Consider the following 19,675-nt stretch of genomic DNA (forward strand, 5'->3'; position numbering starts at 1 on the left):
TTATCCCGTATACTAGACTGGGTTGATTGGGGTAAAGATTTTTTCTGTGTGTTAATTTTTGTATCTTTCATGCCTAGATTGGTAAGTGTTCATTAAATAAACTGAACATAATACCTTCACAAAATTTCTTGTGGAAACTAAATAAATACTCATTGATTTGTTACTGGAAAATGTAATCATTCAATAGGGGTTTTGCATTTTAGAATTAGCCACTGGACGACTGCATTTGGTATTTTTGAAATTCTGACGATTTCACCTAGGAACAGTTGTGCAGAAATTATTTCTCTGATTCATCTAAAGAAAGAGCCAAAGGTGTTTTCTCTCTTTGTCTCCTTTAGGTTATCTATCTTTGTTTTTGAGACAGGATCTAATGTAGACCAAGATGGCGGCAAACTCCAGATCCCCTGCCTCTCAGCATGCACCACCACTGTGGTTGTTATATATACTTTTTAATTAAAAAACATTTTTTTTGGTCTTTTTGAGACAGAGTCTCCCTGTAGCTCCAGCTGGCCTGGAACTCTCTATGTAAACCAGGCTGGCTTCAAACTCACAGAGATTCGCCTGTTTCTGCTTCCCAAGTGCTGGGATTAAAGGTGTGTGTGACTACACCCCGCAATTTAATTTAATTAATTTTTTTTTTTTTTTTTTTTTTTAGTGGGGTTGGAGATACGGCTCAGCGGTTAAGAGCACTGACTGCTCTTGCAGAGGACCCGGGTTTGATTCCCAGCACCCACATGGGGGGTACGAACCGTCCTTAACTCCAGTCCCAGGGCAATCCAAAGCCCTCTTCTGACCTCCGTGGCATTGCGAGACACGGGTGCACTCACATACATGCAGGCAATACACGCGTACACATAAAAATAATAAGTAAAATATTTTAAAAATAAAAATTATGCGTATGAAGTTTTCCCTGCATGTATGTATGTGTACTACATGTGTGCAATGTCCATGGAGCCAGAAGAGGGAACTGAATCCTTGGAACTGGAGTTGCAGGTGGAGTTGCTATGTGGATGCTGAACCTGGATTCTCTGCAAGAACAGTCAGTGCTCTTAACGGCTGAGCCACCACTGCAATTCATTTGTTTGTTTTTGAGGGAGGGTCTCACTAAGTAGCCCTGGCTGGCCTGGAACACACTATATAGACCAAGTTGGATACAGAGATCCTTCAGCCTCTGCCGTGTGAGTGTCTAGATTAAAGATGTGCACCACCATGCCTGGACAGATAATTACTTTCATAGCACCCTTTCCTATCGCTACTTAAATTCTGTGCTTGATTTGCTTTTATAACCTGTATCAACATGTAGTGCAGTAATTTGTTATTGTTGTTGTGGTCTGATTTTGTTTTCATGAAACATAGCTTTTGGTAGCCCAGGCTGACCCCAAATCTCTATATAGCTGAGGATGACTTTGAATTCCTGCCATCACCTCCTGAGTACTAGGATTACAAGTGTATTGTAACCTGAATATTTTTTAGTTGTTTACTTGTTTATTTTGCATATCATCTTTCCCACCTCACTAGGATGTAAGCTCAATGAAGGCAAAATGTTTTCTCTCGTTTCTCTCGTACAGTGATGTATCCTCAGCATCATGAATATTGTTTGGCATTACGAGTGGAATGAATGAGAAAGATCAAAGTATCGTTTTAAAGTATAACTCTCTTATCTCACCCACCTCCGAACTTCCACCCTACGGTTTATGCAGGATTTTATATATGTACATGCATAGACAAAAAAACCTTTTAATATTTAATAAATGGTATTTTCTGTTTAGTTTCTATGTGGCATGATCTGGCCCGATTTGGAACCTAATTTCTCCTTGTCCGGTACATGAAGCACCACCACGTTCCCAGTGGTTCACGCGTGGCCTCCCGGTCACTAGTCTCTGTCTTCTGGCTGCTCCCCTGGTGGAGGGCTATAGACGAGATCTGAGGACCCTAATTACTTCTTTTCAAGAGAGACAGGACGGAAAAGAGAGCCACACTCCAGTTGAGGGAAGCGGGGGGGAGTGGTGGGCGGAGGCGAGGGGGTCGCAGAGGAAGAGGGGGAAAGGCGAGCTTCAACGTTCTCGGCTACAGGCCTACAGGCCGTCCGGAGGTGGGCGGGAAGGCACAGCGGGGTCTCCGAGATCAAAGTGGGGTCGAGTGGCCGGGAGCCCGCCCTCCACTCGGCCCCGCCCCGTAGTGGGCGGCCGGGGGCGGGGTTTGTTTACTCCCTGCACGCCCCGCCGGCCTGGCCAATCCGTGGAGAGCGTAGCCTTACGTCACGCATCCAGCGACCCAATCGGCACGCATTGTGCTGCTCCGCCGCCAAAGCTCGCGCGGGGGAAGCGAGGCGGCGGCTGTGCGGGCTGAGGTCGGACTGAGTCGGCGGCGCTGTAGTCTGTGCGGCCGTCGCTGCCTGGCACGCGGGGCGCGTCCTGACCCTTAGTCTGTGGCAGACTCGAGGGCGCGTGCAGGAGCGTCCGGAAGGTCGTGGCTGCCTGGGGACAGCTCGCTGGAGCCCAAGGAGCGGCGACGTCGGAAGACGAGCCCGGGGTGTGGGCCGAGCTCTGCGCGGGGCCGCCGGATCTCTGCATCCGAGCGGCGGTAAGGTCCGGGAAAGGGCGCGGGCCTGCACGCCCAGGGCCTTTGGACCCGGCCCGGCGCCTGCCTGCCGGCTGGCTTTCCCTACCCTGTCACCACAACTCGCAGCTGTTCCTTCCCCCGGGTCCTCGGCCGCCTGGCTTTGTAACCCTTGAATGCCCGGAGGGGATGGGGAGCTGGTTAAGGCCGGGTCGCCCCTGGAAGGGGAAGGGCTGACGGCCGCGCTCTCCTCAGACGCTGGCTTCCCAGTCCGGGCTTCCGATTTTGCCTCCTTTCGTGACCCACAAGCCTCGGTCTGGAAGAGTTCCAAAGCTTTGTGTGCCTGGGAGACCCTCAGCTTCCCCCAAGGGAAGTTTCGTCCCCAGCCGAGGTTAATTTGTCGGCCCCTAGTTCGGAGAGGAATTCTCAAGGCCATGGTCGTGTGCATACGGGCTCCCGCCGAGAAACGGCACAGCGAAGTGCGCGGACACTCGGCCGTGGGCCGTACGTGGCATGGGCTCAGCGCGCTCCGGTGTAGAACAATTCCTGGCGGTGCGGGGAAGGGGAGGCTGTTGCGTGAGGTGGACGGTCTGATCTGGGGAATGCGTGAAACAGAGTTCACCTATTAAGTGCCCCGCGTTGTTATTAGTAACTCGTGTGGATGCCGGAGAAAAGCAGCCCGAGTTTGGCCTTTTCTTTTGGAACAGGCTTGGGCTGAGCGGGTAGCGCAGTGGCAGTTTTCTGGGCTCTCAGAGCCCTGGGTTCCATCCCAGCACTGCAACGACAAACAAAACACAGCCTGAAATGGTTAACAGCGTCATTCCTTCTCCGCATGGGCTGAAAAACTCCCTTTGAGCCCCTCTTTGAGACTATTGTCTTAATGCATCTCCGGGGCCCCAACTCCTGATCCCACCTGCCTACCTCTGCTGAATCAGCCCACGTTCCCCAATTCTCCCTCATATCCTAGTTTTGTCTTTCCTTTGACTTTAGTTTTTTTTTTTTTTTTTTTCTGGGCAACTTATTTTCTCTCTCGTCTCTGGACTTAAACAGTTTTGGAGGGTTTTATGAGTGTTTTGCCTGCATGTATGTTAAGTGCACCTGTGTCGTGCAGTGCTTGAAAAAGCCAGAAGAGGGCGTCTGATTCCTTGGAACTGGAGTTATGGATGGTTGTTAGCCTCCATGTGGGTGCTGGGAACCAGACCCACATCCTCTGCATGAGATCTTAACCACTGAACCATCTCTCTAGCCCTGTTTTCTATTCTCTTAATAGTTTGAAATCATCTTCACTGGGAAATATAGTTGGGGTGTCTCTTTTCAGTGTGGCATAATTGTAACTATCTGTTCAAAGTTGAACGTAAAATGTTTTAATTCATTTATTTTGCATTTTTGCCCTTTCCATTTCATTGGTTAGCCTGCACTTTAGCTAAAGCTTTATCACTAGCCTATTAACTAGAATGAACATCAGTGTGTATTCTCATATTGCACCAGGAGAAAAATTAAATGTCCAGACCCAAGGTTCTGTCATGCTTGTGGACTGGCACTGGATGGTTTTGTTATTTATTAGAACATCTTGTGCCTGGAACTAGTTTACTGTTACGGAAGATTTGGTGGCTGCAGCTCAGTGCTGCCAGCATAGCTGCAGTTTAAGGGACGTGGCACTTACATTTTGTTTTAATAAAGGCCTGGGACTTATTAAACACTTTTCAGTTGTTTTAATTACTGGTTGTTTACTTAAGAAAGAAAGTTGAGTTTTTCTAGTTTGTAATACTTCATATTACCATTTCGTGACCAAAATTCTTTCCCTTCCATCCTTGTGAATGTGTAACCCTTGGTACATTCAATTTTTTTTTCCTTGCAACCAAAATTTTTAACTGAGCTCTGGTGCTCCCAATACTGCTTGAGGGCTGGGGTATAGCTCAGTGGTAGAATGCTTACCTAAGTCCTAGGTTAGATCCCCAGTACCAGAACAATAAAATAGCAACAAAATAAAACCCTACCTTGAAATGGGATATACATCCTTTCATCATCCTCTAAATTCATTGCAATGTGTGTCATAATGGATCTCAGAAGAAACCAGGAGGCATAGATGGGGAGTTCCTAAGGGATTTTAATGATAATTAAATATACTTGCCATGGGGCTAGCAAGGCTGACAACCTGAGTTTGATCCATGAGATCCATAGTGTAGAAGGAGAGAATTGACTCCTGCAGGTTGTCCTCTGACCACCACACACGAGCCCCCTTTCCAAAAAAGTAGGAGATGGAGAGCGTGACAATGACAACATATGAAATCCTGTGATTGAAAGTCCCTTTGAGTGCACATGCTGCATGTGCACTTGCCCACACATATTTGGGTGTGGAAACAGAAAAGTGTGCAAGCTAGTGCTACCAAGAAGTGTCAACATGTGTGTCCTCCATTCTGCTGATCACAGACCAGGGTCTACTCCACATACTCAGTAAAAATAAGCTCTACATCTCAGGAACAGCCAGGCAGACTTCTTACAATAACTAGCACAAATAAACCCAACAAAACCAGAACTGCATACTTTAATTTAGGATAGTCATTCATGAGGATTATCACAATTCCAATATAAGGAACAAATACCTGGCTCTTCCCACGACAGCTTCTCTAACCAATACTGTCATTGTTTACAGACGCCTCAGTCATCAATGGCATTATTTCCTTTGGTCAAAAACTTAGGTATGCCCAGTTGTCTTTCACATATCTTTAGATAAGACTTAACTATAGGACTCTCTTCTAAAACCAATTTCTCCTACTCCTATGGGATCTTTAGCTCGATTTGTTAGAAAAAGATCTTTATTATATGTAGGTTCCATGCTGTCATGAGCAACACTATAATGGCACTTTAACTTTCAGTTATTACCATCAACCCCTTCCAGATCATTAATGTCAGTGAGTCAGTTATTCCACAATTTAGGACTTGGTGATACACCTGCCTCTTGTTCATCCCAAGGCACATCATCCAGAAAGTCTAGAGGCGGCCTGATGGGATTAGAGAATGGCGCACAGGCAGTCAAGTGGACCTGATAGAATCACTAGGCAGAATGGCTGCCCCATGGTCCAGGCTCACAGTGGACAGGGCCTGATGACCTCGGCCTTGTCTTTTTGAGTCTTTTACTGAACCAGGAACTCACTGATTGTCTAGATTGGCTGACTAGCTAGCTCTGCGAATGCACCTTTTTCTCTTTCCCCGTTTTTCTTCCCCAGTGCTAGGGTTACAGATGTGAGCTACTCTACCCAGTTTTACACTTTTTAAAAAATTTATTATTATTATTTTTATATGTATGTGCACTTGTATAAGCTGCACCACATCATGCAGGAGCCCCTGGAGGTCAGAAGAGGGCATCAGATCCCCTTGAATTGGAGTTGTAGATTTTCTGAGTTGCCATGTGGGAACTGGTAACAGAACCTGGGTACTCTGAAAGAGCAGCCAGTACTCTTAACCCCCAAGCCATCTCTCTAGCCCCTATACTGGTTTTAAAACATGTACTTTACAGATTTGTTTTTTGGTGGTCACATCATGAGAATTCATAATATAAATTAAACTTTTGTTTATTGGTTTGAGACAGGATCAGGCTGATCTAGAATTCACTATGTAGCCCAGGCTGTTCTCAAACTCCCTTCAGTCTTCTTGCTTTAGCCACACAAATGCTGGGATTACAGGTCTGAATCACCACTATCTCTGGGACAGATGTTAAACTCTTGTTTGTTTGTTCTGTTTTTTGTTTTATGAAACAAGGTCTCCCTGTAGCCTTCATTGGCCTGGAATTAGCTATGTAGATCAGGTTGGCCTCCATTTCATAGAGATGATCCACTTCCCTCTGCCTCCCAAGTGTTGGAATTAAAGGCATGCGCCACCACGCCCAGCCAGAAGTTAAACTCTTATTTTCTTTTATTACTCAAGATGATAAGCTCTGGGGCCAGCTTTCCTGGGTTAAAATCCTGCTGTACAATTTATTTGGGTGACCTGAGTAAGTTATGTAAACACTTTGAGCCTCAGTTTCTTCATCTGTAAAGCTGGGCTAATGGTAGTATCTATCTCATAGGATTTAAGCATGGATCTTTTTTTTTTTAAATATTTTTTATTTTATGTGTATGCGTGTGTTGCCTGCATTCAGGTAAGTGCACCTATGTCATGCAGTGCCCTCAGAGAACTGAAGAAGCTATCAGATCCCTTGGAACTGGAGTTATGGACAGTTGTTAGCAGCTATGTGGGTGCTGGGATTCGAACCTGGGTCTTCTGCAAGAACAACCAGTGTTCTTAACTGCTGAGCCATCTCTCCAGCCCCTTAAACATGGATCTTAAGGATGGAGCAAGGACTTTATAAAGACAGCTAGGGATTCTCAGTAGAGAAGCACCAACTCAAATTCTTTGTTTTCTCCATTTTTTTTTTTAATGTGTATGAGTGTATTGCCTGCATGTATGTGAGTGCACCCGTGTCATGTGATGCCTCAGAGGTCAGAATAGGGCTTCAAATTCCCCTGGAACTGGAGCTAAGGACAGTTTATAGCTGCCATGTGGGTGCTGGGAATTGGTGAACCCTGGTCCTCTGCAAGAGCAGTCTGTGCTCTTAACTGCTGAGCCATCTCTCCAGCCCCTCTCCATGCTTTCTTAAGTCTTGGTTTTGTTTCATTTTTGTTTTTTAGATAGAGTCTTCCTATTTTCCTCAAACTCATTGTCTCCTACCTCTTTCTCCTTGGTGGCTGGGATTATAGGTATGTTCCGCCATGACCAGCTCTCTGCCAGTTCTTAAAGTCATGTTCTCCTAATTCTTTGTTTTCTTTTGAGATATGATTTCACCTTGTAGCCCAGGCTGGCCTTAAACTTGCAGAAATCTTTGTGTTTTATCTTCCTGAGTGCTATGATTATAGGCATGTGACTCCACTCCCTGCTAAGTCTAATTCTCTAATAGAATGCTTTTGGTAGGGTTTTATATTCATCTTTATTACAATTTTCTTATCAGATTGGTCCAGTTACAAATCCTGATTTGGTTATTCAGTAAATAACAAATCTGTGTACATGTGTGATAATGTTGGCATTACCTTCACACGTACAAGTATAAAATATTGAGTAGGCAGGACTAAGAGCAGAGTTCTTGCCCTGCTAGAGACTGCCTTTAAAGGTGCTTAAAAAAAAAAAAGATATTTTCTGTTCAAGTTGGTCAGCTGTATTACTTTCTTTCCTTATTGCTATGACAGTACACCTGACAAAAGCAACTTAGGAAGGAAGGGTTAATTTTGGCACACTGTTTGAGGGCATAGTCCGTCATGGCATGGAAGTCATGCTGGCAGAAGTGTTGGGCAGTTAGGAAGCAGAGACAAATGCTTGTGTGCAGCTTCCTTTCTATTTTCTTTCAGTCTGGGACTCCACCCCATGGATTGGTACTGCCTACATTTAGGGTGGGCCTTCCAACCACAGTTAACAGATGTGCCTAGAAATTTGCTTCTATGGTCCCATCAAGTTGTCTATCAAGATTAACAGTCATACAACCAGTTAGAAATGCAGTTAATTTCTTAATTTCAAATATTTCCAGATTGCCACAAAGAATCTATGAACTTTGATAGATGCTTTATTAAAATCTATATTTTTAAAAAATGAAGCTTATTTTGTTGTTTTTAAATATTTTATGAATATGAGTGTAGGTACGTAATGTAGGTGCACCATGTGTACATTCACTATGCAGACCAGAAGGGGGTGTTGGATCCCCAGGATTTGGAGTTTCAGATGCTCATGGCTACCATGTGGGTGCTAGAGCAACCTGTATTCTCTTAATCACTGAGCGATCTGTCCAGCCTTGTGGGAATGACTTTTATAAAATGGATATAATCTGGACTAATAATTTTAATTTATCCCAGCAAAACCATGTGCTCTTGTGACCTGGGCAGCTGATCTTGTGATTTGGCACTTCACCAAAAAGATAATGAATGAATGAATGTGGGTGTGCTTGAGAATTAACATTTCAAAGCACTGAAAGCTAGTGCACCCATCTCCACTGTATAGGTGAAGCTTGAGAAGGATGACTGACCTTGAATGAATAAGATATTCTAGAACTAGGGATGAAAAGACCAGATAGTCTGTTAAGATTAGGGTGGAACCAAGCTTGTACTTCCCACTTGAAACTGGAGAAACCATCTTGAATAAATTTGTGGGTGGAGCCTGACTCAGGGACAGAGTTCCAAAGAGTTCCAGAGACAGTTACATCAGTAAAGTTCCAGGAGACAAGTGGTTCTAAGAGATGTCTAGGGGAACCTGTGCCCTTGAGTTCAGGCCAATTCTTAACAACTAAATACAGTTGTTAGGCTTTTTGTTCAGGTGATTATAATGTTGGCATAGTAATACCACACAGCCACCAGATCTAGATTTTTATATGACTTATTCTTTTATCTTGTTAATTTCATAACTCAGGAGCTTTTAGTCTGCCATTACTTATCTTTAGGAAAACAATACTGCTTTATTTTATTTTTTTTGACTTTTTGAAACAGGGTCTCCCTGTAGTCAGAACTGACCTGGAACTCTCTGTAGACCCAGGCTAGCCTTGATCTCACAGAGGTCCACCCACCTCTGCCTCCGAGTGCTGGTGTTAAAGGCATGTGCCACCACGCCTGGCTCAACTCTACTGCTTTGTAATAGTGTGTATTGATTACATTTTTACCAAGTGTTCACAACTTAGTTTTTCTTTTCTAATTTACTTAAACATTTTTTTTTTGTCTAGAAACCAGGGGTGGTGGTGCATGCCTTTAATCCCAAGACTCAAATTCCAGGAGGCTGAGGCAGGCAGATCTCTGTGAGTTCAAGGCCAGCCTGATCTACATAGAGATTTCAGGCCAACTGAGGCTACAGGGAGAACTTGTCTCAAAAAGACCAAATAATAAATAAATAAACATGAGTTAATAGCTACTAAAAATGTTATATTAATTTCTTATGTAAGTGCACCTGTAATTATGCAGTGCCCATGGAGGCTGGAACAGGGCATTGGATCCATTGGAACTGGAGTTATAGATGGTTGTTAGCCACCATATGGGTGCTGGGAACTGAACCCAGGTCCTCTGGAAGAAGAGTTAGTGAGTGCTCTTAAACACTGAGCCATTTCTCCAGTCCCTAGACTCTTAATTTTAACTCTAGTTTTGCTTGTTATATCCCACAAGAGGTCTCTCTGTCTCTGTCTCTGTCTCTGTCCTTTCTCTTCTCTCTCTTCCCTTCTCCCTACCTTCTTCCCTCCCCCCTCTCTGTATGTTTAATCTTTTTTTTTTTTTTTTTTTTTTTTTTTAAAAATTTTTTTTTTTTTTAAGTGAGCATGGATTAACCTTTAAAAAGACTAAAAGAACAAATAATTTTTCAGGGAAAAAAAAAAGGTCTTCAAGGAAGTCAGGTTGGGAAGTCAGGAGAATTGTCTTGAAGCAAAGGAGACTCGGTGGATGGAGTAGACGCCATCACATAGCTGAGGTTAGCCAGCTGGAGAGAATGGTCTGTACTTAGCAGCTTCAGGAACAGAACAGGGATTCAGGTTTCATAACATCTCCAACCAGCACTGATTGGAGTAGCTGAGGGGACAGAGCGTGCCACCTTGAAAGCACGTGAGCCCCCAAAGCCACTTCTGAGAAAACTGTGACATAAGCACCTTGATTCATAGGTCAGAAGATGGCCCAGTTCCCACTGACTTGGGGGGGGTGTCTCATTTATTGACTAGAGTTGCTTTCGGACACAGAAGATGGAAAACTGGCAGTTGCCCACTTTCAGCAGTGTTTTCTTGGAGTATATTTTCCTAAGTCCCATGGAGATGTTGGCCTCCTTCACCCACACGGTTCAGTGGCTTAGGGACGTCCGAAGTGTAGGTTCTGGGACAGCAGTGCCACTGAGCAGTCGGGTAGCCTCCACACTAGGAATGTTCACACACAGAATATGGCTGGAGCTCTGCAGGGCCTGCTGACAGATGCCCTCTACTGGAACCCAAACTAGAGCATTGGCTCACGCAGTCCTGGCAGGTAGATGAAAAACAGGAGGGTATTCCTCTCCATCTGGAAGACCTCTCCCAGAGCTCTCTCCCAGTGCTCAGAGGCTACCTCGCTGGCAGGAAAGGGTGATGGGGATGCGGGCTCCTTCACTGACAGGTCACATTACAGTCAGGTTCAGACCCTAGCGAAGGGAGTAAAGGCACATGCTGTCCTCTTCCACTTTTGCTAGGCTCCTAAGGACAGGGCAGATTATTCCCTACTCCATAAAGCTGAGAAGGCTGAGAGGTAGTGCTGGGGCCGAGCTTAGTGAAGGGGGGCTTACCTAGGAATGGAGGGTGGGGGGAGGCTGGGACCAACCAAACAAAAATATGGCTGTGAAGACTTGTGCACAGTGTATCAGGGGCTATGTGGACCCAACACCCAGCTCAGGCTGGCTTTCAATGACAGAGAACATGAAGCCTGGCCTGTGGACATCTGTGCACTGACCAGCTGTAAGCCCAGGGCCATCTCTCCCTGCATCATCCTGCAGGAGGAAGAGCAGGGGTCAGCGAGGACGAGGACAGCAGGATGCTGGCAGACACCTCAGTCATGGTGCTCCGAGTCATCCTCTAGATGGTCCAACAGCTCTGGCCTTGCTCAGCTGTGAGAACAGATGGACCGACCCAGAGCAGCTTCCCAATCAGACAGCAGCAGACTGCCTTCCTTCCAAGTACCAGTGAAGGTATGGTCCCAACGGGTCATGGCCCACTGCAAAGGCCCAAGACATGACCAGGACAACTTGGCAAGGACATCCATCACCTGTGGGATGGTTCTCCCAGCAGTGAGGGACAGCTGGTTGAGCTGCCTACCAGGGCAGGCTCGAGTATCTGTGTAGGGCAGACAGCCTCTTGTGGCATTCAGAGACTCACTACTGAGATGGTCACCATCTGTTCCCAGCTCCATTCTCCTCCATGCCCCTTGGCATGGGGGGCACTTGTCACAGCCCTCTGGGAAGGGGTCAGGAGGGAGGGAAGGCTGGCTGTGAAGCCCAGCCCCTAGAGAGTGTGCCCTAGGCCTGGCTCCCACTGCATCCCTCTTCCAGGAAGCTCTGGGCACCTCACAACCACCTGCAGGTTGAACATCCAGGCTCTTCACACGGCTGTTAAGAACTGCCCATGACTGCCTTTTTCACAGGCCTTCTGCCATCTTCAGACCCTAGACTCACCAAATCATCTGAACACGGCTCAGCACTGTGGAAAGCCAGGCAGACAGGAGCTAGCAGGTGTGGGCACAACCTGCCTCTCCCTTCCCCTCCGAAGCCTGGCTCCTTGTCCCCACAAGGGGTACAATCAGGGCTAAGGGTTTCCGGAGGCCCCCTTGGTCCTCTGGGATGTGAGGAGTCAGCAGGGACATGCACCCCATCCTGCCTGGGCCATCTGCACTCAATTACAAGCCCTTTGGAAGCGGCAGAGGGCTGTCCCTGCTGTGGGCTCAGTGATTAGTTTGTTGTGGTTTGGATCGCTGCACGTGGGGTAGCCAGCTGTGAGTAGCAATCATGGTTTAAAAGTTCCATCCATTTCTACTGTTACTATAGTCTGAGCCACTGTGCCTTTTGTTTTTTTTTAAGACAGTGTCTCTAATCAGGCTGGCCTCAGACTTGGCAGTGTTCTCCCTTTCTCTGCCTCCCAAGTGTTGGGATTACAGATGTGTGCCACCTTTCCTGGCTATTTTTTTTTTTTAGCTTTTATTTATTTTTTTATGTGTATGAATGAGTACCTACATGTATGTATGTGCACCATGTTCATGCAGTGCCCACAGAAGCCAGAAGAAGGTGTTAGACCTCCAGGAACTGGAGTTACAGACAGTTGTTAGCCTCTGTTTGGGTACTGGGACCCTAACCTGGACGCTTTTAACCACTGAGGCATCTTTCCAAACCCCCTCCCCCACTTTAATTTTACATTTATGCCACTGAGTGTGGAGGTCAGAGACCAACTTTGTGGAATTGGTCTCTCCTTCCACCTTTATGGGGGTTCCCTGGATTGAACCACCCTTGAAGCACTTTAACCAGTGGGCTCAGCATTCCTTCTTTTCACTGCAATAGTAGTTTCCTGTTGACCCTTGTTCTTCTCTTACTGCAATTCTTAAGCATGGCCACCAGAACTTGCTATGTAGCCAAGCGTGGCTTCAAACATCAGCACTTCTGATCCTCCTGCCTGCCTCGGGCATGGACCATCAAGCATTGATTTTATGCACAATGAGGATTAAACCCAGAGCTTTGTGCATACTAAATAAGTACTCTACTGAGCTATATCTTTAGCCTTAATCATTGCTTTTAGAATACTCATTAAATATTTTATTATTTTTGTTTTATGTATATGAGTGTATTTCCTGCATGTGTATAAGTGTACCTGTGTTGTGCAATGCTGTGGAGGTCAGAAGAGGATGTTGGATTCCCCTCTAACTGGAGTTATAGATGGTTGTTAGCTGCCATGTGGGTGCTGGGAATGTAACCTGGGTCTTATGCAAGAGAAGCCTGTGTTCTTAACCACTGAGCCATCTCTATAACCCTGAAGTACTCATATTTAAAAAAAAGCCTTTTCTTCCCCATGCTTGTAACATTCTCTTACCCCTACCTCATTCTGTATAGACATTCAGGAGGCTGAGGCAGGAGGGTTGTAAGTTCAGCTACATAGCAAATTAGATTAAAGAAAACTAGTCTAACTTGTTGGAATAATAAACTGTAATTTAGAATTTTGATTGTGTGTATGTGTGTGGAATGTTAGAAAGTGTGTGGTGTATGCACATAGGTGTGCTAGCACCCATGCAATGGCTAGTGGAGGATTTCATGTGCCCTGCTCTATTACTTTCCACCTTATTCCCTTGAGACAGGATCTCTCACTGAACCTGGAGCTAGTCTGCTCAGCAATCGCCAGTAATTCTCCTGTCTCTGCTCCCTGTAGTACTATTTTATGTGGGTCCTGGGAATTCAAGCTCAGCTTCTCACTCTTGTGTAACAAGTGCTCTTAACCTACTGAGCTATCTCCCCAGCCCCTAGAATTTTAAATATTAGTATTTTCTTTGTTTTTTTTGTTTTTTTTTTTTTTGGTCTTTTTGAGTCAGGGTCTCCCTGTAGTCCCAGCTGGCCTGGAACTCGCTACATAGACTAGGCTGGCCTCGAACTCAGAGAGCTTCCTGCCTCTGCCTCCCAAGTGCTAGAATTAAAATGTGCGCCACCATGCCCAGCTTAAAATTCTACTTTTATTTTTATGTGTATGTGTATTTTACCTGCATGTATGTAAGTGTGCAAGTGTGCACAATGCCCACAGAGGCCAGATGATGGAGTTGGATCCCCTGGAACTGGAGTTACCAGTGGTTGCTAGCTTCCATGTTGGGTGCTGGGAACCAAACCCAGGTGGTCTGCAAGAACAGCCAATGCTCTTAGCCACTGAGCCATCTCTTCAGACCCTTGAGCTCCTTTTTTTCAAAAAAATTTTTATTTATTTTTTTGGTCTTTTTGAGACAGGGTCTCCCTGTAGCCCCAGCTGTCCTGGAACTCACTATGTAGACCAGGCTGGCCTTGAACTCACAGAGATCACCTGCCTCTGCCTCCCCGAGTGCTGGGATTAAAGGCATGTGCCATCATGCCCGGCTTTTAAAAAATATTTTTATTTATTATTTTTATTTTACGTGTATGAGTGTATTGCCTGCATGTATGTGAGTGCACCCGTGTCGTGCAATGCCGTGGAAGTCAGAAGAGGGCTTTGGATTCCCCTGGAACTGGAGTTAAGGACGGTTCGTAGCCACCATGTGGGTGCTGGGAATCGAATCCAGGTCCTTTGCAAGAGCAGTCAGTGCTCTTAACCACTGAGCCATCTCTCCAGCCCCTCAAGCTCCTTTTTATGTAACTTCATTCTTTTGAAATCAGCAGCCAGCTAATAGGCATAGACATGGTGACTCCCTACTACCTGGTCTTTGTGTATTTTATTCAAGAGATGTAAGAAGTGTTTACTGTGCTATGGGCACTATGTGAGACACTGAGTTGACAAAGGGCATGAGAAGGTCTCAGTCCTCAATTCCATGTGCCAGCAAAGATAGACTAAAGTAGTTTGGAGCTGTCAAAAATCTTTATTGCTTCTTTTTGATTATGTCTTTCCAGAATAGTTTTTTTTTCTTCTAGAGTGTTATGAAGTCATTCAAATATAAGTAAGTGGTTTGAAGATAAACTAATCATTGATCATGCTTCACTAGTGTCACTGTTACCTAAAATTTTAAAAATGGACCATTTATGAACAGTTTATATTCTCTTAAGTTCAGCTGTATTTTGGTTGCTTATATGATGATTGTGAGCTGTGTGATCTTTATTACAGTGATAGCTCACAGTGAATACAAAGTTGTACTTAAAAGATTTTTATTTATGTGTATATGTGTTTGTGTCTGTGTATAGGCCTGTGTGTGTGGGTACCTGCAGAGGCCAGAAGAGGTAATCAGATGTCCTAGAGCTGCAGTTACAGTCTATTTATTGTAAAGCCAACCCATGTGGGTGTTGGCAACTGAACTCAGGTCTTTTGCAAGAGCAGCAAACATGCTTAATTGCCGAACCATCTCTCCAGCCCCACAAAGTTGTACTTAGATGTTTACTATTAAGCAGACTTCTTTTTTTGTTTTGTTTTTCAAAAATATTTCTTTTTTTAAAAAGAATTATTTGTTTTTTAAAGATTTATTTTTATTTTATGTGTATATCTGTGTGAATATATGCCACATGTGTGCTGGTGACTGTGGAGGCCAGAAGAGGGCATCAGATCCCCTGGAGCAGGAGTTACAAGCCATTGTGAGCCACCTAATATGGGTACCGGGAACTGAACTCAGGTCCTCTGCAAGAATAGGAAGCACTCTTAACTGCTGAGCCATCTCTCTATCCCCCTTGCCCTTTAAATTGTGTGTATGTGTGAGTATATGCATGTGAGCACAGGTGCCCAAGGAGGCTAGAGGTGTCAGTTCCACTTGGAGCTGGGGTTAACATGTGGTTGTGAGCAGCCCAGAATGAGTGCAGAGTATTGAGAGTATTGAACTCTCATTTGCTGCAAGAGCAGTAAACAGTTTCAACTGTTGAGCTGTCTCTCCGGCCCAAACAGACCTCTTTGTTAGAAAAGTATTTAAGGCCAGTTTATTCTCTTGCTCTATTACAGGTTCTTTTAACTTATTAGAAATTAAATCTGTATAAGCCAAAATGAAACAGCAATATGATACAACATAAAATCTTAAAACTGTTGAAAGAGGGCTAGCAAGATGGCTCAGCAGGTAAAGGCATTTGCCATGCAATTCTTGATCACCTGTGTTCAATCCCCAGAACCCATATAAAGGTGGAAGGAGAACCAACTTTACAAAGTTGTCTACTAACTTCCACACTTTCTGTGTCCTGTGTACCTATACATATCTCTCTCTCTCTCTCTCTCTCTCTCACACACACACACACACACAAAGATAATACAGTTTTAAAAAATTAAACTTGTAAAAAGAGAACTGAATGTATACCAAAAGTAGAAATAATCCAACACAATAGCAGTTATACTGCTGGCAGTATCTTTTATTAGGCTCCGAGCAGCAATACCATATCTAGAAAAAACGAGAGAGAGAGAGAGAGAGAGAGAGAGAGAGAGAGAGAGAGAGAGAGAGAGATATCATTGCACTTTGAAGAGATGCTGTGGCTAATGTTACTGTTATGAACAAGGGTATAGGTATGCCTAACAAATAATAAATGAATTATATAACCAGGAAAGTAGTATATTTGAAAATAAGAGAGGTAGTACACCAACCAGGTAGAAAATAATAGCATAAAAGAATTTTTTTCTCTTCATTTTATTCTAGGTTTGTATCAAAATAAGCATTCTGAGAATCCACTGAACAGAGCCGTGATAGACTGTATAGGTATGTATGTTTGTACACCAGTATGTATTTATCAGTGAAGAATGAATTTAACTCAGATTGTTCTTGAGTGAAAACAAAGAACTAATAATTTGATTTACTAATTTTATAGAACATTTTCTGAATATTTTTTGTTATTGTTTTTCTTTTTTTCCCCCTTTCTTTTGGTGACAGGGTCTCGCTATGTAGCACTAGCTGGCCTGGAAATCAGTATGTAGACCAGGCTGGCCTCAGACTCATAGATATCCACCTGCCTTTGCCTCCTGAGTTCTGGGATTAAAGGGGTCTGCCCCATACTCAGCCTAGATTTTTTTTTTGAAAAAATATTTTATTTGTTATTTTTGTGTGTGTGTGACTGTTTTACCTGCATGTATGTAAGTGCACCCGTGTTGTGCAGTGCTCACAGGGGTCAGGAAAGGGTGTCACATTGAAGAGGGTGTCAAATTTCCCTGGAACTGGAGTTGTTAGCTGCCAGTGTGGGAGTTGGGAATCACACGTGGGTCCTCTGCGAGAACAGCCAATGCTCTTAACCACTGAGCTATCTCTCCTGCCCCCTAGATTTTTTTTTTTTTAAGAGGGGAGGAGAGGCAACTTGAGATAGGGTCTTGTTATGTACCTCTGGCTGGCCTGGGGCTCTGTATATAGCTCAGAGTGGACTTGAACTTGTAGCAGTCCTGCCTCAGTACACTGAATGCTGAAATTACAGATATGCACCACCATGCTCAGATTTTCTTTAATAGCTTTATTTGAGTTATAATTCACATAAAATGTTCTTGTAGCGTGTACTTCAGTGGTTTTTAGTATATTCAAAGAAATATTTATCTGGTCATCATCACTAATGTCCAATTCCTGTGTTCAAAAGTTTCCTCTGGGGCTGGAGAGATGGCTCAGTGGTTAAGAACACTAGTTGTTCTTGCAGAAGACCCGGGTTCAAATCCCAGCACCCACATGGCCGCTAACAACTGTCCATAACTCCAGTCCCAGGGGATCCAACAGCCTCTTCTGTTCTCCATGGGCATTGCACGACACGGATGCACTTACCTACATGCAGGCAATACATGCATACACAAAAAATAAAAATAATAGAAAAAAAGAAAAAGTTTCCTCTACTTCATCCTTGTGAGTGGTTACTCACACTACACAATGCTTAGTCTTAGATTGTTATTTTTTTTAATCTACATATTTTTTTCTTTTTTAAAAAATTGTATTATTTTTATTTTATGTGTATGAATGTATTACCTGCTTGTGTGTAAGTGCACCCATGTTATGTAATGCCCGTGGAAGTCAGAAGAAGGCTTTAGATCTTGTGCAACTGGAGTTACTGACAGTTGTTAGCCACTATGGGTTCTCTGCAAGAGCAGTCAGTGCTCTTAACCACTGAGCCATTTCTCCAGTCCCTACTTTTTGTACTTCTGTCCTGCCTATTTTTGATGATTATTATATATTTTTAGTGGTTGATTAAGTTTTTAGTGAACGTGTGTAATTTAAAACAGTATTTCTTGAGCCAGTGAGATGGCTCAGCAGATAAAGGTGCTTGCCACTGAGCTTGATGACCTTAGTTCAGTTTTCAGGACCCACATGGTAGAAGAAGAAAACTGATTCCTGAAAGCTGTCCTCTAACTTCCACATATGTGTACATATGTACACAAACTGAAAATAAAGTTAAAACTCAGTATTTTCTAAATTATATAAAACTTTTAGAAATTTTTAAAAGATTTATTTCTATTATTTTTAGTTTTTTTTTGTGAGTGTGTGTGTGTGTGTGTGTATGTGTGTTTGTGTGTAGGTGTCCTCAGAGTGTTTGATCCCCCAGAGCTGCAGTTGTATTAGGCACTTGTGAGCCACCTGACATGGGTACTGGGAATTTAGCTCAGGTTCACTGGAAAAGCAGTAAGTGCTCTTAACTGCTGAGCCATCTCTTCAGTCCCCAAAATTTTTAGAATTTTTAATGCTGGTTAAGCTTCCACCTTCTTATGTTACTGTTGCCAAGACTACATTTTCTTCTGTTTTGTTTTTTCCCCTAATATTATCTTGTAAAATTAGCATGCCTGTCACACAACTGACAGATTTTCACATGTATTCATATTATATTCATATCTTTTTGATTTTGTGTTACCTTTCTTGAATTTTTTTTTTTTTTTGATACATGGTCTCCCTGTTGCCCCAGCTGATCTGGAACTCACTATGTAGATCAGACTGGTCTTGAACTCACAGAGATCCACTTGCCTCTGCCTCCTGAGGGCTAGGATTAAAGGTGTGTGCCATTATGCCTGGCTTTGAACTTGTTTTAAATTTTGAGAAGTTTATATTTTCCTGAATCCAAAATTTTGGAAGCTTCTTTTTTTTCCTTTTTTGGCAGGGTCTTGTGTGGTCTAGACCTTCTAAGTGCTGGGATTACAGGTTACAGGTGTGTGCCACCATACCTGGCTATTGGAAGTTTCTTTATTCAATGTCTATTGAAGGGCAACTTTTTTTTTTTGAGACAGTCTCATGTAGCTCAGACTAGCCTCTAACTCACTATACAGCTAAGGATAGCCTTGAACTCTTGATCCTTCTGCTTCCACCTCCTAGGTGCTGGGATTATAGGTATGTACCACCCACACTTGGCTTTAAAGGTCAACTTTTAAAAAATGTCTTTATTTTACCTGCATTTTTTTAATTTTTAAAAAAAATTAAAAAAATTTTTATGTGTATGTGTATATTGCCTGCATATAGGTAAGTGCACCCATGTCATGCGATGCCCGCAGAGGACAGAAGAGGCTGTTGGCTCCCCTGCAACTGGAGCTATGGACAGTTGTTAGCTGCCACGTGGGTGCTGGGATTTGAACCTGGGTCTTCTGCAAGAACAGTCATCTCTTCAGCCCTGCTATCAACTGTTTTTAAGAACACAGTTTAGTGTTTTGAAGTACATTCATGCTGTTTGCAACCGTTATTCACCATCCATGTCCAGAGCTCCTTTTGTCTTGTAGCACTGAAACTCTGTACCACTTATATGAGTCATTATTTCTGCTTCCCTCTAAAGCCTGACAGCCACCATTCTTTCCAGCTCTGTGAAGCCATTTTCTCTAGTTACCAAATGTAAGTCATATGTTTTTTTACCTTTTAGTGACTGACTTATTTCACTTATGATAATACCTTTAGTCTTCATCAGTGTCACAAGAGTATATGATCATTTCATTCCTTTTTAAGCTGAATAATGCTTCATTGTATATATGCTACACTTTATTATTAATCTTTCTATT

The 19,675-nt window shown here is 43.7% G+C and overlaps 1 pseudogene; it reads right to left on the reverse strand.

Moving 5' to 3' along the window:
- Positions 1-3,184: 3,184 nt before the first annotated feature.
- On the reverse strand, positions 3,185-7,849 carry LOC103752524 (annotated as a pseudogene).
- Between the last annotated feature and the right edge of the window lie 11,826 nt (positions 7,850-19,675).

This window comes from Nannospalax galili, unplaced genomic scaffold, assembly GCF_000622305.1.
Source record: "Nannospalax galili isolate Female #2095 unplaced genomic scaffold, S.galili_v1.0 scaffold708, whole genome shotgun sequence".
NCBI lineage: Eukaryota > Metazoa > Chordata > Mammalia > Rodentia > Spalacidae > Nannospalax > Nannospalax galili.